The sequence below is a fragment of the Gorilla gorilla genome, chromosome 7 (genome assembly GCF_029281585.2).
Source record: "Gorilla gorilla gorilla isolate KB3781 chromosome 7, NHGRI_mGorGor1-v2.1_pri, whole genome shotgun sequence".
In the NCBI taxonomy this organism is placed as follows: domain Eukaryota; kingdom Metazoa; phylum Chordata; class Mammalia; order Primates; family Hominidae; genus Gorilla; species Gorilla gorilla.
The window spans coordinates 114,749,103-114,764,337 of NC_073231.2; the positions used below are offsets into that span (position 1 = coordinate 114,749,103).

The following is a 15,235-nucleotide window of genomic DNA, read 5'->3' on the forward strand; positions in this document are numbered from 1 at the left end:
TGTGACAAACCCACAGCCAATATCACACTGAATGGACAAAAACTGGAAGCATTCCCTTTGAAAACTGGCACAAGACAGGGATGCCCTCTCTCACCACTCCTATTCAACATAGTGTTGGAAGTTCTGGCCAGGGCAATTAGACAGGAGAAGGAAATAAAGGGTATTCAATTAGGAAAAAAGGAAGTCAAATTGTCCCTGTTTGCAGATGACATGATTGTATATCTAGAAAACCCCATTGTCTCAGCCCAAAATCTCCTTAAGCTGATAAGCAAATTCAGCAAAGACTCAGGATACAAAATCAATGTACAAAAATCACAAGCATTCTTATACACCAATAACAGACAAACAGAGAGCCAAATCATGAGTGAACTCCCATTCACAATTGCTTCAAAGAGAATAAAATACTTAAGAATCCAACTTACAAGGGATGTGAAGGACCTCTTCAAGGAGAACTACAAACCACTGCTCAAGGAAATAAAAGAGGATACAAACAAATGGAAGAACATTCCATGCTTATGGGTAGGAAGAATCAATATCGTGAAAATGGCCATACTGCCCAAGGTAATTTATAGATTCAATGCCATCCCCATCAAGCTACCAATGACTTTCCTCACAGAATTGGAAAAAACTATAAAGTTCATATGGAACCAAAAAAGAGCCCACATCAACAAGTCAATCCTAAGCCAAAAGAACAAAGCTAGAGGCATCACACTGACTTCAAACTATACTACAAGGGTACAGTAACCAAAACAGCATGGTACTGGTACCAAAACAGAGATATAGGCCAATGGAACAGAACAGAGCCCTCAGAAATAGCACCGCATATCTACAACTATCTGATCTTTGACAAACCTGAGAAAAACAAACAATGGGGAAAGGATTCCCTATTTAATAAATGGTGCTGGGAAAACTGGCTAGCCATGTGTAGAAAGCTGAAACTGGATCCCTTCCTTACACCTTATACAAAAATTAATTCAAGATGGATTAAAGACTTAAACATTAGACCTAAAACCATAAAAACCCTAGAAGAAAACCCAGGCACTACCATTCAGGACATAGGCACGGGCAAGGACTTCATGTCTAAAACACCAAAAGCAATGGCAACAAAAGCCAAAATTGACAAATGGGATCTAATTAAACTAAAGAGCTTCTGCACAGCAAAAGAAACTACCATCAGAGTGAACAGGCAACCTACAAAATGGGAGAAAATTTTCACAACCTACTCATCTGACAAAGGGCTAATATCCAGAATCTACAATGAACTCAAACAAATTTACAAGAAAAAAACAAACAACCCCATCAAAAAGTGGGTGAAGGATATGAACAGACACTTCTCAAAAGAAGACATTTATGCAGCCAAAAGACACATGAAAAAATGCTCATCATCACTGGCCATCAGAGAAATGCAAATCAAAACCACAATGAGATACCATCTCACACCAGTTAGAATGGCAATCATTAAAAGGTCAGGAAACAACAGGTGCTGGAGAGGATGTGGAGAAATAGGAACACTTTTACACTGTTGGTGGGACTGTAAACTAGTTCAACCATTGTGGAAGTCAGTGTGGCGATTCCTCAGGGATCTAGAACTAGAAATACCATTTGACCCAGCCATCCCATTACTGGGTATATACCCAAAGGATTATAAATCATGCTGCTATAAAGACACATGCACATGTATGTTTATTGTGGCACTATTCACAATAGCAAAGACTTGGAACCAACCCAAATGTCCAACAATGATAGACTGGATTAAGAAAATGTGCCACATATACGCCATGGAATACTATGCAGCCATAAAAAATGATGAGTTCATATCCTTTGTAGGGACATGGATGAAATTGGAAATCATCATTCTCAGTAAACTATCACAAGGACAAAAAGCCAAACACTGCATGTTCTCACTCATAGATGGGAATTGAACAACGAGAACACATGGACACAGAAAGGGGAACATCACACTCTGGGGACTGTTGTGGGGTGGGGGGAGGGGGGAGGGATAGCATTAGGAGATATACCTAATGCTAAATGACAAGTTAATGGGTGCAGCACACCAGTATGGCACATGTATACATATGTAACTAACCTGCACATTGTGCACGTGTACCATAAAACTTAAAGTATAATAATAATAATAAAAAAGATGCTAAGTTTGTGGAAATTTGTTACACAACAATAGAAAACTAATACAGTCGAAAATGACAGATGTGACAAATAGGACACAAATAGCCTGACACATTTAAGCATATCAGTAATTACCTTAAATGTGAAGAGTGTAAGTACTCTGACTAGAAAATAAGATTGTAAAACTAGATTTTAAAAAGAAAATATATATATATGATTTATGAGACAAAATTTAAAAATAAGATTAAAGAAAAAAAGGAATATAAAAGAACTGAAAAATATATATTATACAAACACTAACCAAAAGAAAGATGGCACATATATATTAACATAAGACAAAGAAGACTTTAAAGAAACAAATCTCAAATACAATGCAGGTTTTTGTCCATAAAGAATTAAATTAGAAGTCAACAACAGATAGAAAAATAGAAATCTTTAAGTGCATGTAAATTAAGACATATACTTCTAAATAACTCATGAGTAACATAGGAAATCACCATGAAAATTACTTAGTATGGAATTATCATTAAAAATATTTTGTACTAAAATTATAACTTACAAACATCTGTAAGATGCAGCAAAAGTAGTGCCTAGAGGGGTTTTATAGCTTTAAATGCATGTTATTAGAAAAGAAGTAGAGAATCAGTTATGTAAACACCCAACTCAAGAAGGTAGAAAAAGAAGAGAAAATTATTCCCAAAGAAAGTAAAGGAAGAAAATCTAAAAAAGTAAAAGAAGAAATGAATGAAGTTGAAAATAAACATAGAATAGAGACAATCAATAAAATAAAAGTTATTTTAACATTTATGAAAATAATTAATACCCCAGGAACATTACTCTTTTCAAATCATGAATATTAGAATAAAAAGGTATTATGAAAAGTTGGTATCTTTGACAACTGAGATGAAATGAACAAGTTTCCTGAGAAATGTCAAATATCCAAACTGACAAAAGAAGAAATAAAAATCTGATAGGCAACTTTGGTTGCTAAAGAAATTAAATCTGTAATTAAAAACTATCCTACAAGAAAAAGTGTCCCTGGTGAAATAATATTAGTTTTATACAAATCCTTTCAAAGAATAAGGAAAGAGAAATACTTCCCAACTTATTTTGTTATTCTTCTCAACTTAGAATAATGCTAATACCAAAATCTAATAAGACATTATAAGAATGAGAAATTATAGGCCACTAATTCTCATGAACATAAATAAAAACACAATATTAGCATATAGGGCCAGGCATGCTGGCTCATACTTATAATCCCAGCACTTTGAGAGGCCAAGGCAGAAGGATTGCCTGAGCCCTGGAGTTTGAGACCAGCCTGGGCAACATAGTGAGATACCATACTTATGAAAAATATAAACATTATCCAAGTATGGTGGTGCATGCCAAAGTACCAGTTACTTGGGAGGCTGAAGAGGATGATTGCTTCAGCCTGGGTGTTTAAGGCTGCAGTGAGCCATGATCACACCACAACACTCCAGCCTTGGTAATAGAGCAAGAGAGCCTTGGTAATAGAGCAAGAGACCCTGTCTTTAAAACAAAAAATATATATATATATTTTTTGTTTTAAAGACAGGGTCTCTTGCTCTATTACCAAGGCTGGAGTGTTGTATGTATGTGTGTGTGTGTGTATATATATATATATATATATATACACACACACATACACATATATATGTGTGTGTATATATATGTATATATGTATATATTATATATATACACACACATATATATGTGTATACATATATGTATATATATGTATATATTATATATATACATACATATATATATATATAAAATTTTTGGTCCTCACATTTGGCTCAGAATCTCTTGAAATATTTTACAGATCTTGGCTTTTTTCATCAACACAGTGTTTCACTGATGGTTTTAGTCAAAGCAAGAAAAAGAAATAAATTAGGTTAAGATTAGAGAAGAAGAAATTATTTACCAGAATATTCTGTCATTATTTATCAAAAATTACTGGATACAAAGTCAGTATTAAATAATCATTTTTAATATAACAAGTGGAAAATTAAAACTTTAAACTTTCAGTTAAAACAGTATCAAATAATATTAAATATCTAAGAATAAATCTAATAAAGGACCTCTGCATTAGAAACTATGAAATATTTCTGTGAGAAATATAAAAAAAGATAAAAATAAATGAGGTGGTATCCTATGTTCATGCAATAGAATATTCTACATATTTAAAGGTGTCTATTTGTTCCAAACTGACCTATAGAGTCAATGCTAGTTTGATCGTAATCCAAATTGTTGTGTATGTATAAATTAACATTCTAAAATGTATAAGAAAATGTAAGGAATTAAATTAACCAAAACAATCTCAAAGAAGGAGAAAATCTGATAGATTTACTCTACGTATAGAGTGATTATTTTTAAACCAAAAGTAATTAATTTAGTGTGGTTGATTGAAGGATGAAGGATGAATTCAGTCTAACCAATACAAGAATAGAGAAAGAGATCAACAGAATGGCATAGAGTCCTGAAACAAATCTTTCAAGTGTTTAGTAACTGATTTACAACCAAGTTTCCATTACCAATCAGAGGGGAAAGGTGGTCTTTTCAAAATATGGAGTTGAGTCAACTGAATAGCTAAAATATGAAATTTGACCCCTCCCAACACCTTAGATTATAGATCAATACAATCAAAACAGATCATGATGTAAAAAGTAGAATCATCAGTCTTCTCGAAATAAAAAGGGGAATATCTTCATGATCTTGGGATAAGCAAATATTTTTTAAATGGGATAAAAAAATCACTATGAAATAAATTTTTTATTGTTTATTGAATTACAGTACTTAATATACTAGAGAGGAAAGCTACTGATTGGGAGCAGAGATTTACAATACATATATTTGTCAAAAAGCTTGTATCCAAGATATATAAATAATGCATACTAAACTATACGAAAAGGAAAAATGTACAGTTTTTTTAAAAAAGGCAAGAGACTTAACCAAATACTTCACAAAAGAGGATAATAAAATCAGCGCTATATATATGAAGAGGTGCTCAACATCATTAGTAATCAAAGACAAGTTTAAAGCCACAAAAAGGATACAAAGACATACTCAGCACCAGAATAGCTAAAATTAAAAATATAATTTCAAAGTTGCTGAGGTTTTAGACCATCTGGCAGTCTTTTATATTGCTATTAAATGTCTGAATATGCATGTCTACCATTTTGCAGTATCTGCTAAAGCTAATCATATGTGTACCCTTTGACTAAGCAATTATACCCTTGAGTATGTGTCCAACAAAAGCAGGTGCTTATGTCCACTTAAAGTCATGTAAAAATGTCCACAGCAGGTTTGTTTATGATAGCCAAAAGCTGGAAAGAACCCAAAGCCCATTAGCAGGAGAATGAGCAAACAAATTACAAGATATTTATATAACGAATACAATTCTGCAATAAAAAAGAATAAATAACCAAGACAGTAAGAGAAGACCTAAGTAACAAGAATGGAATAAATATTCATGGTTATAATGATGCAAAATTTTAAAGATATCATTTCTCTCCAAATTGATCTATAAATTCAATGCATTTTATTATACACTCCTGAAAGTTTTTCTTTGGATTAAATAGACAAGCTGATTGTAAGACTTATATAAAAGAGTATACTGCCAAGAGAAGTAAATGACACTGGCAGGGTCTCAGATTTTAAGTCACATTAATCATAATGTTAACCACAAATACTATGATGAATGATAGTATTAATCAAAACACTATGGGTGATGTAGCTTTTCTTTATGGATTAGTAATGCCAACTATGGTTATGTGTGGTTATCAATATGAAAAAGAATTAAATTAGACATATCTCACATTACAATTAAACTAAATTCCAGATAGATGAACGACCTAATGCTAGATCTTTTTTTTTTTTTTTTTTGAGACTGAGTCTCACTCACTCGCCAGGCTGGAGTGCAGTGGCACAATCTTGGCTCACTGCAACTTCTGCCTCCCAAGTTCAAGTGATTCTCCTGCCTCAGCCTCCCGAGTAGCTGGGACTACAGGTGTGTGCCAACACACCCAGCTAATTTTTGTATTTTTAGTAGAGACGGGGTTTCATCATGTTGACCAGGATTGTCTCGATCTCGACCTCATGATCCGCCTGCCTCGGCCTCCCAAAGTGCTGGGATTACATGCACGAGCCACCACGCCCAGCCCTAATGCTTGATCTTTAAAACTTTTTGAAGAACATATTGAAAATATACTTTTGATTTCAGGAAGGAAATGGTGACAAAATAAGACACAAAGAGCAAAATCTATAAGCAAAAAGTTGTTACATTTACAACATTAAACTTTCTGTTCCACAAAAGATCATAAACAAAGATAAAAGACAAACCACAAACTGAAAAATGATATTTGCAACTCAAATCCATTCAATAGAAATATGGGCAAACATTATGACCAAAGCAATTTACAGTAGAGAAACATCAAACTCCAATCATCATATTCAAAGATGCTTTACCTCATTAGTAATCAAAGAAATGGAAATTAAATAAAAAATAGAATACCAGTTCCCTGCTTCCCACTTGTATGTCCTTAACCCCAGATGGGCAAATAAGTAAAGTCTGTTAATGCAAATAGTATCACAAACATGAAGCAAGATATCTGTGACATCATATAAAAATACTGAGATTTGGAACTGGTATAGACCTTTTGGAGAATGATTTGACAATATCTAGCAAATTTAAATATGTACATAGTTTTCAACCCACAAATTTCACTTCTACATATATATCCTAGAGAAATTCTCACATTTATGCACATGATGATATACACAAGATTAATCACTGCAGCATTGTTCATAATGCTGAAAATTTAGGCAGCAATCTAAATGTTCATTAAAGCATGCATAAACATTTTTTTCTATATTTTATACACTGGAATACCACAAAGAAATTAAAATACATGAACTGTAAGTCTATGTACTATGGATAAATCAAATAAAAATAATGTTGAATGGTGACTATTTTCAGAATGATATATACAGTCTGAAACATATACATAAAATGGCATGAAAAATAATATTGCATAATATTTATAGACACATAATTATGTAGGAATGGTATGAAAGCATATGTAAGATTTTTAAACATCAGTTTCCAGAAAATGGTTATTTTGGGAGAGGAGACAGTGATTTAAATATTAAACCCTCCTTTAAGGGAGGTTTTATTTCATCTCTAATATTACCTAAAATACTGATTTAAATCATGTATGATAAAGTATGAAGACCTAATAAGATTTGATGATAGTAATTGTCTTTTCATTACTATAAATGCCTCAATTTTCTAAATAATTTATACTTAAAATATATAAAACTGAGCACTGGCCAGTACCCTGGTAATTTGTAAAGTTTCATTATAATTGAAAAATATCTTAAGAAGAATTTTCACTGAATTTTGCCAGTATTTCTTACTTGAAGAAGATTATTTCTATGTTGCGGGAAGTCAGGGACCCCAAACGGAGGGACCGGCTGAAGCCACGGCAGAAGAACATAAATTGTGAAGATTTCATGGACATTTATTAGTTCCCAAAATTAATACTTTTATAATTTCTTACACCTGTCTTTATTGCAATCTCTGAACATAGACTGTGAAGATTTCATGGACATTTATCACTTCCCCAATCAATACTCTTATAATTTCCTATGCCTGTCTTTACTTTAATCTCTTAATCCCATCATCTTCATAACCTGAGGATGTATGTTGCCTCAGAACCCTGTGATGATTGTGTTATCTGTACAAATTTTTTGTAAAACATGTGTGTTTGAACAATATGATATCTGGGCATCCTAAAAAAACAGGATAACAGTGATTTTCAGGGAACAAGGGAGGCAACCATAAGGTCTGACTGCCTGCGGAGCCGGGCAGAACACAGTCATATTTCTCTTCTTGGAAAAGCGAACACGAGAAATATCACTGAATTCTATTTCTCAGCAAGGAACAGCCCTGGGAAAAGAATGCGTTCCCAGGGAGAGGTCTCTAAAATGGCCGCTCTAGAAGTGTCTGTCTTATGCAGTTGTAGATAAGGGATGAAATACACCCTGGTCCCCTGCAGTGCCCCCCGGGCTTGCTAGGATTGGGAAATTCCAGCCTGGCGAAATTCTAGTCAGACCGGTTGTCTGCTCTCAAAGCCTGTTTCCTGTTAAGATGTTTATCAATGACAATGTGTGCACAGTGGGACATGAAACCTCATCAACAATTCTAATTTTGCCCTGGCCTTGTGATCTTGCTCTGCCCCTATTTGCCTTGTGAATTTTATTGCCTTTTGAAGCATGTGATCTCTGTGATCCACACCCTATTCATACACTCCCTCCCCTTTGAAAATCGCTAATAAAAACTTGCTGGTTTTGCACCTCAGGGGCATCATGGAACCTGCTGACATGTGATGTCACCCCTGGAGACCCAGCTGTAAAGTTTCTCTCTTTTGTGTTCTTTCTCTTTATTTCTGAGGCTGGTTGACACTTAGGAAAAATGGAAAAGAACCTACGTTGAAATATTGGGGGCTATTTCCCCTGATATTTCTATGGAATAAACTCGTTTATAAGTTTTTTAATAGTGACTTCTTAGTTTCTTTTTGAGAGTTAAGAAATATTCCATTGCTATGAAATACATTCAAATAGAAATGTCACTATTACACAAATGCATAAAATCCATAACAAAATTGAAACTAAATTCTCTGTACTCTCAGGCCAGTTATCTTTCCACTGAATCAAAATTGCCTTTTATTAAAAAAAACTTTTCATATGAAATATGGGAAAAAGAACAAAAATTCATAATAATATTTTCTTTTGTCGTTGGCATTATGAATTATAATAATATGAGACATTTACTGAGCTCTACAATTTGTTCAAAACCCTACCAACACAACATTATCTCGTCTAATCATGAAGCACTGCTAAAGGTTGAAAGTGTAGGTAATTTGGGTCCATTACTTCCCTTCATTTTCTCTCCTGCTGCTTCTTTTTCTACTGATCACTGTATGACAAGAAAGAAAAAATAAAACCAAAATTGGTGAACTAGAAGTTGTATGAAAAACTTGGTTTCACAAGAGATTGTCTAAAAACGAACATTTTAATAATATGTGCCAAATCTTGCTTTTACTACCAAGGTTTATGTGGTTTCCAGTAGAGATTTCAAAGTATGAGAGGACATGAAACAATACGAGGAATTTCAATTTTTGTTTTAAATAAAAGGGAAAATATGCTTTGCCAGGCTGTCTGAACATCCTGATTCAGTCACAGGAACATCTCCAGGGATACTGTCTGAAGCTAGCATAGAGAAAAACCTATTTAGTTCCCTTTTTGGTTCTTAACTTGGACATAAAAGTTTTCTACCCTGTGCTAGGATGGAATTGAGCATCCCCACTGATGAAATTGACTCAGAGGTAGTCAAGAAACTGGGCAAATTGATAACAAAAGCTCTCTTTCTCTTTCTCTTCTATTTTTCCCTTTAATATTATTCCCTGAAAGGGATTTATTTTATGTTTCTCTCTTGCAGAAATACTGGACTCACAGATCATTTACTCTTTGTAACAGCTATAGTTTCCACACCACAGCATAACTCAGGACATTAAAGGTACTACAGACAACTCAATGTATGCAAACTACAGTGACTAACCCTGGAACCCTGGAAAGAATGTACATAGTAGCAGGAGCCTACAGAAGACTGCAAGAAGATGGGGAAATGCAAAAATGAAATATAAAATGAAACAAAGTAAAATCTAAATGGATACCTCAGATGAGTAATGAAACTTTCATTGCCATTTTTGGATTTACTCTCCTAACTAATCTCCAAGGTAATGCAAACTAAGTTAGAAGAAAGCTTTTCTGAGTCAATCGGGGTCCCAAGAAGCAAACTGAAGGCCCACTGTGTGTAGGCACTGGTTTTCTGCACCACACCCTGGCTTACTGCCTTCTCCAAGCCCTCCAAAGACTGTTGGTTTAGGCATCTAGGAGAAAACATTTCAGAACTTGTATGTCCCAACATCATGCTATTTGAAATATCACTTTTCTCAGAAAAAGTCTTGGAAGGAGATCTGATTTAACCAGATAGGTACTGGGTTAGTGACACAATATGTAGTGTTACTTCTTCCAATGAAGAAGAAATGTGTCTGGTGTTCAGAATACACACTTAGGCTAATATTCAGGCTCTGCCACATGCTAGCTTTGTGGAGACTGTGGTTAGTAATATGTATGTTGTAACCCATACGCAGTACAATGACAAGTTCCTTAATCTCTCTCTATGAAATGTTTATATGCTGTCACTGCATAAATTAGTATGAAACAGCCTCCAATAAACATTTCCCATCTGAGGGCTCTCTGATTTTTGGTTCAGGATCATAGGCCATTATTCTATTAATACTTGGATAATTTCTAGGGTTTCATAACTCAGAAAAAAGAAAAAACAAAATTTCAAACCAAGATAGGATATTTTGCAAATAAGCAGACATCTTACGTCATTCTGTTTGCTTCTGTATTCCTTGACAAATAAGATAATTATTAATTTGTTGGTATATAGCCTTAAGTTACCTGCTTCCTCTACTTAGCAGGAAGATTGCATTTAGTGGAACTTTCCGAAGAATTTCATACTTTCAAATAGTTCATTTTTCTTGATTTTTCTCCACCCTAATATTCTTAACTTTCTTAATATTCTTATGTCTCTGTTTATCTCCTTGCAAATTCTAAGTCTCCATCATGATTTCTTTTTGTTCTCTCACTTCTTTAAGAAAAATTAGCTTCCTTCACTGGTCATCCTCAAGGTTTATCATCAACCATTTTCCATTCTCACTCTACAGATTCCTCTCAATCTTTTCGAGTCATGAGCTTCTTTCAAAAATCTGTTGAAATGATGAACTCTTTAAGAGAAGTGTGAGGACTGGGGGGTAGGGGGCATATTCACAAATTTTACATATCATTTCGAGGGACTTATTGATCTCCCTGCTATATGACTGCTGATAGACAAACACCTGCTCTCCAACTTCAGTATCTAATCTGTGTTGATTGTCCCAAATCTTCATTTTTAATTCCCAGTCTCTATCCAGTACTCAAGACCCATACGTACAACTAACTAGTAAATGTGTCCATTTGAAAATTCCATAAGCACCTCAAACTCAACATGCCTAAACTAAACATATCTTCTTCCCATCTAAATCTTGTATTCTCTGCCTTGTTGTCTGACAGAGTAAATATCACCATCCACTGAAGTATCTAAGGTTAAAATCTTGGTCACCCTAGACTTTTCCTTCTCCCTCATTTTCTACAATTATTCACTAAGTTCTACAAATCTGAAAATTTTTTTTTGCAATTGTCATTGATCAGATCCCAATAACTTCTTGCCCATATTAGTGACATAGACTAAAATCATGTTTAATTACATAATTAATAAAAAAAATTCTCCTTGTAAAAAATTCAAATAATATAAAAGTACGAATGGTGAATTTTCTCTTTCCATAGCACATCCTAATTCTCTCCTTGCACATATATACCCACTGTTAAGCATTTGGTGTATATCCCTTTAGTTCTTGTTCCTTTATATTTGCATACATGTATATGTATGGATGATAAGACATAAGTTTTGAGTATTTCTTTACACAAATGGGAACATGCTGTATTAGTTTGTTTTCGTGCTGCTGATAAAGACATTCCCAAGACTGGGCAATTTACACAAGAAAGAGATTTATTGGACTTACAGTTCCACTTGGCTGGGGAGGCCTCACAATCATGGTGGAAGGCAAGGAGGAACAAGTCACATCTTTCATGGATGCCAGCAGGCAAAGAGAGAGCTTGTGCAGTTAAACTCCTGTTTTTAAAACCATCATATCTCGTGAGACCCATTCACTATCACAAGTACAGCACAGGAAAGACCTGCCCCCATGATGCAGTCATCTCCCACCTGGTCCCTGACACAACACGTGGGAATTATGGGAGCTATGAGATTTGGGTGGGGACACAGAGTCAAACCATATTACTTGCTTTACATAATAGTTTCTCACTTAATCTTTTTCACTTAATAAAAGATTTGGAGAGATTTCTATTTAAGTATGTGAATATATGTTATATTTTTAATGGCTACTTAGTATTTCATTATAAAGATGTAGACTATATGATTTAATCATTGCCTTTTGATGAGAATGTAGCTTGTTTCCTGTTTTTATTATGCCCCACTATCATCGTTGTGCACGTGTAAGTATACTTTCAAAGGTGAGATTCCTAGCAGTGGATATCAGAGACTCCTATCTGCCCTCCCTACCTCTAGTCTCAATCCTCTTCAATCCTCCTTCACTTATTCACCAACACTCAACAACTGTCTGAGCATCTACTGTTATCAGACCCCATGCTGGGCATTTGGTAATAAAAAAAACCGGTTGACACAGCTCTTGCTTCCAGGGAGTTCAAAATAAAATGGAAGAGAGACAAACAGATGCAGTATAATAGTGCAGTATTATATACATATATAGGTATATCTATATACCTATATATAGTATATAATATATGTAATATATACAGTGCAGTATAAAGTGCAGTATAATAAGGTTGAAATAGAAATGTGTACAAGGTACTCTCTCAGAGAACAGTTTTTAGAAATCACCTCGGTTGGGTGCGGTGGCTCACACCTGTAATCCCTGCACTTTGGGAGTCTGAGGTGGGTGGATCACCTGAGGTCGGGAGTTTGAGACCAGCCTGACCAACATGGAGAAATCCTGTCTCTACTAAAAATACAAAATTAGCCGGGTGGGTGGTGCATGCCTGCAATCCCAGCTACTCAGGAGGCTGAGGCAGGAGAACCGCTTGAACCCAGGGGGCGGAGGTTGCAGTGAGCCAAGATTGTGCCATTGCACTCCAGCCTGGGCAATAAGAGTGAAACTCCATCTAAAAAAAAAAAAAAAAAAAAAATTACCTCATTCTGAGAGCAATGAGGAAGTAAGAGAGATGAATGGAAAGTTTCCTAGACACCTCTTGAAGGTTGGAATTGGCTTGGTGCAGAAATGATGGGACTTTCCAACAGAAGGAAAAGCCTATGATTTATTGATTGGGTATCAATGTGCGTCATGCTCTGTTCTAGGCACAGAATTACAGGCGTGAACAACACAGAAAAGGTCCCACTTTCATGCAGCTTTCTTTCTACTGGGGGGAAGGAGATTAATTCAAACACAAACAAGAAAGTATATGATACAAATTCAAATTATTATAAGTTGTTAGGGGAAAACTATTAAGAGACAGAGTCAGTAAAGGCTTTTTTTCAGAAGGTTATATTTGCCTTGAGACCTGAGTTGTAAGGGCCATCACAACAAAATCTTGGAGAAGAGGGGCTAAGCAGAGGGAACAACATGTGCAAAGATGCTGAAGAAGGAATGGGCCAGACATATTACAGTAATGAGAAGAGGGCCAGTTGTAAAGTTAACAGGGAGATTGGTGGCTATGGACTAAATGCTTATGTCTCTTCAAAATGCATACGTAGAAACCAAATCTCCAGTGTGATGGTGTGTAAAGATGGGATTTTTGAGAGTTAATTAGATCATAAGGGTGGAACCTCCATGATGGGATTAGTGTTCTTATAATAAAAGACACACAAGACAGCATGCTTTCTCTCCCTAGCCCATGTTAGAACACAAGCAACCATCTGTGAACCAACAGGAGGACACTCACTGACAACCTGACCATGCTAGCACCATGACGTCAAAATTCCAGCCTGCAGAATTGTGAGAAATAAATATTTGTTGTTTAAGCCACCCAGTCTATGGTATTCAGTTATAGCAGCCCAGACTAAGATAGTGCTACATTCAGGAACTGCAAGCATTTATGTGTGGCTAGAACCATAGCCTGGCAGAGAGAACCCTTCATGACCCTGTTTCCACCCTGGCTCCACCTCTGCCCACTCTTCACATGATCCTTAAGCTCCAAACACATAGCATATTTTTAGTTAAATAAAACATTACCTTTTCTCTTGCCTTTGCTCATTCTGTTTCCACTGCCTGGAATGACCTTCCTTGCCTTGCTAACTCCAATTTTCCCTTCCTGGCTTAGCTCAGGCAGCTGGAATCCTTCCCCAGTCCTCCCTGGCTGTGTTAGTAAGCAACCCTCTCTACAGCAGAGTAGCTTGTGCATAAATAACTCTTCTGGTTAATTGTGTTTCCCTGAAGGCAGGGCTTGTTTAACTTGCACTTGTGTCCATAGAGTTGGCACAGAACCTGACACTCAGTGGATGAGTCTGCTGATTGGGGTTGGCACCTGGCCTATCTCCCAATGGCTTTACTTCCTCTAGTTCATCTGAGTTATGAGTCCTATCTCACAATCTTTCCTGTAGATATCCAAGGAGTCTCTTTATTTTTCCTGTCTCTGATCATAGCAACATTTTAGCAGGAGTTCTTTGAGTGTCTCCACACACATTATGCTTTGAGAATTATGTGTATATATTATAGGATTAATGCCTTCTGAATATGCAACTTCTCTAAGCTTGCAAGCCTTAGTTTTTGTATTTCTTTTCTTTTTCTTTCATTTTGCACTTTTAAGAAAGATAATAAAAAACAACTTTGTTTTTAAATTTTTTGAATGACAATAATTGCATATATTTATAGTGTACAATGTGTTTTTATACATGTACACATTTTGGGATAATTAAATCAAGCTAAGTGACATAGACATCACCTCACATACTTATAATTTTTTTGTGGTGACTACATTTAAAATGTACTCCCTTGGCAATTTTTCAGCATACAATACATTATTATTAACTCCAGTCACCATGCCATGCAGTAGATCTCAAATACTTACCCTCTTGTCTACGTGACCAACATCCCTCCATTACCCACTACCCTCCAGCCCAAATAACCTTCCTTGTGTTTCATGTATTATGTGCCAGCCTACTGGCTAAGTCTTTGCCTGTTACCTTACTGAATCCTCAAAGCACCACTAAGAAGTAGTTGTCTCCAACATATAAATAGGAACCTGAGGTTCAAACAAATAAAAAAGCTTAGTTACAATTGGGACCCAGGTCAGTCTGATTGCCTCCTGCAGTGACAAAATAAGGAGCTATGTCTGAAGTCAGAACGTCTCTTTATTTTTGTTTTAAAAAATTCTTAAT

The 15,235-nt window shown here is 35.4% G+C and overlaps 1 long non-coding RNA gene across 2 annotated transcripts in view; it reads right to left on the reverse strand.

The window, feature by feature from the left end:
- LOC129524342 (uncharacterized) overlaps window positions 1–14,224 on the reverse strand; it is a 50,464-nt gene extending 36,240 nt beyond the window's left edge. For both annotated transcript variants that reach the window (XR_010134890.1, XR_010134891.1), the window contains exon 1: window positions 14,091–14,224. This is a non-coding gene — a long non-coding RNA (uncharacterized lncRNA). The remainder of the gene's footprint in view (window positions 1–14,090) is intronic.
- Between the last annotated feature and the right edge of the window lie 1,011 nt (window positions 14,225–15,235).